Source organism: Momordica charantia (assembly GCF_013281855.1).
Source record: "Momordica charantia cultivar OHB3-1 chromosome 6 unlocalized genomic scaffold, Mcharantia_2.0 BLBB01000006.1, whole genome shotgun sequence".
In the NCBI taxonomy this organism is placed as follows: Eukaryota; Viridiplantae; Streptophyta; class Magnoliopsida; order Cucurbitales; family Cucurbitaceae; genus Momordica; species Momordica charantia.
This window is the reverse complement of record NW_028275164.1, coordinates 7,023,459-7,026,081: the sequence shown is the minus strand read 5'-3', so window position 1 is coordinate 7,026,081 and position 2,623 is coordinate 7,023,459. Positions and strand designations below refer to the sequence as shown.

Sequence of the window (2,623 nt, the reverse complement as noted above, 5' to 3'; positions counted from 1 at the left end):
GCTTGCAACACTCCTTTAATCTTTATCAATATGTACCTGTTGTTTTCTGTTTTTACCGGTTCGTGATTTTTCCTATAATGTGTGGCTTCCCCTTTAAACCGCAAAATTTTATTTACGTCTTCATTTTAATGGGAAAGTCAGTGAAATGGTTGTTTAATAACGATTTTAAGAGTTAAGGGTCAAAAGAAAATTTTCAAAACAATACGAGTATAATTAAAACTAATTCCATAATCGAAAGTATCTATATTCATGCGTACTATCTTTTTTACAACCCACTATCATATCACTTTTTTTTTTTTTTAATAGCAAAGTTGGACAAAATAACATTTTCGGATGAGAGAAATTTCTAAAATGGCAGGAAAAACAAAAATAAAATATTGAAGTTATACTTAAACAATTAACCAGCTGTCATAAAGTGGGCGTGCCGGAGTGGTTATCGGGCATGACTAGAAATCATGTGGGCTCTGCCCGCGCAGGTTCGAATCCTGCCGCTCACGACTTTTTCAATAATATAATTTTATAATTTTTCTGCCGCTAAATTTCACTGCCAGTGGCGAATCTGGGACGTCATATATCTGTAATTATGTTTCATATTTGTTATTTCTGTAAATTTTAAATTACTTGCTACGAATAGTAAAATGATATCATTATTATTTTTCCGGTTAGTTATGAGTTTATCTATAAATTAAAATAAATACTTTTTACTCATAAATGAGTTGTGTTTGGATGTATAATCCACATTTGTTTAAAATGTTGATGTCGACCAAAGTGCCGAGGTTTTGATTTTAAGAAAATTTTGAGATAAATTATAGAAATCAGGAAAATTAAAGGAAATTGTTTAAATTTAAAAATGAGACTTTAATTATGATTTTAAAAAATAGACTATAATGAGCCGTTTTTAATCAGAGAAGTATAGATATTAATAGGAATTTCAGAAAAAAAAAATCATTGAAAATATGAGAACTGATAGAAATTATTTGGACTAAAATAAGAATTTAATTCTATATTGATTATATTATAATTGACAATTTTTCATCATCTTATTTAAAAAGATATGAAATATTTGACAATTTTTCATCCTCTTATTTAAAAAGATATGAAATATTGATTCTATAGTTGAGAAAAATATGAAATATCAATATTGGACAAAACTAATGGTAAAATATTTGAAATGTAAAATTATAATATATAAAAATGTATGCTACATCAAGGTGGAAAAAGAAAAGGTAATACAAAATGATATAAACAATTAGATTTAATAAATGATACAATTTAATTTATGTAAAGAAATAAAATAAAATAGTATTGAAAAAAAATGAAAATGTAATGTATTTGCTTTGAATTAGGAAAATAATAAATTTTATGTGACAGGGGGAGAGGTAAGATGTGAGAGTTAATTGTTGAGCTTGCACCTTACTGACTTGAGCGTCGAAGTGTCTGTTTTCATTTTGCAAGTCTTATCTTGCTTAAGATCGCACCTCGTCTGTTCGTTCAATTGCCACGTATCCAACCTCGATAGCGGGGCAGAATCGTGTATCAATATATTTGTTTATGTTAATTAATATAAAATTAGTTCCTATAACCCATATAAGATTATTATAATATACACAACTAAACAAACTCACATGTTAATCATAGACAACTTTTTTTTATGCCTCTGAAAAAACATTAGATATGGACAAAGTATGAACTGGTTCCTTGAATACCATCACAATATGGGACAGCATGGAAGTACATTTTTTATTCCTTTGCCATACAATGCACCATGCTCATTCCTCTGCAACGTGGCTTTGTACAATTCTATTTTCCAAAGTAAATAATTTACAAATAATGCAAAAAGTAAAGAGAAAAAAAAATTTCTATAATATATATTAAACAACACCTTTTTGGATCTTTTTTCAATTTGCTTATTTACATGTAATCCAAAATAACCAATGAAAACACCAATATTCGATTTTCACTTCATTTTTTCCCCACTATTAGAAAAATTAGAACAACTTTTTTTATTATTGGACAGAAACAATAGCTTCACATTAATTTATTATATACATCTCTATTAAATTAGTGCAATATCATTACATTTGTACAATATTTAGTTTAATAATATATATTTTTATTTTTATTTTTATCTTATTCTATAAATATAAGTATGATAATTCAAAAAGTGTAGGGATAAAAACTCCGTACTCAAAGACACCCATATAACAGTTGACCCTTTTGAATAATTTATGTATAGAAGACAATTCAAAACTCTTTGGCTCACTCGTGGGGTCATCTGAATAGTCTTCGTAGTATTTCTCAATTTGTTAGGTCTCTCCTAACCTTATAACAAACAAAACTTTTAAAGCTCACCACAAAGTTGTGTCGTGCAAATTTTCTTACTTGCTTAGTCTCATCTCTCTTGGTAGCTGGGATCACGCCAACCAATCAAACAAAGTACTTCAATGCTAGGGAGTCTACAAAAGTCCACTTAAAAAAATGTCACAAACAACTGAAATCTATACATCCAACCGTAGGTCCAAGAGTAAGGATCGATAATATCGAATCACCCTCTAGAGGTAGTTACTCACTGGTCTATATAAATATCTCTTCTATAGCCTAGGGTGGATAATTAATGAAACTT

The 2,623-nt window shown here is 28.5% G+C and overlaps 1 non-coding gene across 1 annotated transcript; it reads left to right on the top strand.

Annotated features, from left to right (window-relative positions):
• Positions 1–415: 415 nt before the first annotated feature.
• TRNAS-AGA (transfer RNA serine (anticodon AGA)) lies at positions 416–497 on the top strand. The gene has a single exon. It is a non-coding gene; the product is annotated as a tRNA-Ser (tRNA).
• The last annotated feature ends 2,126 nt before the right edge of the window (positions 498–2,623 follow it).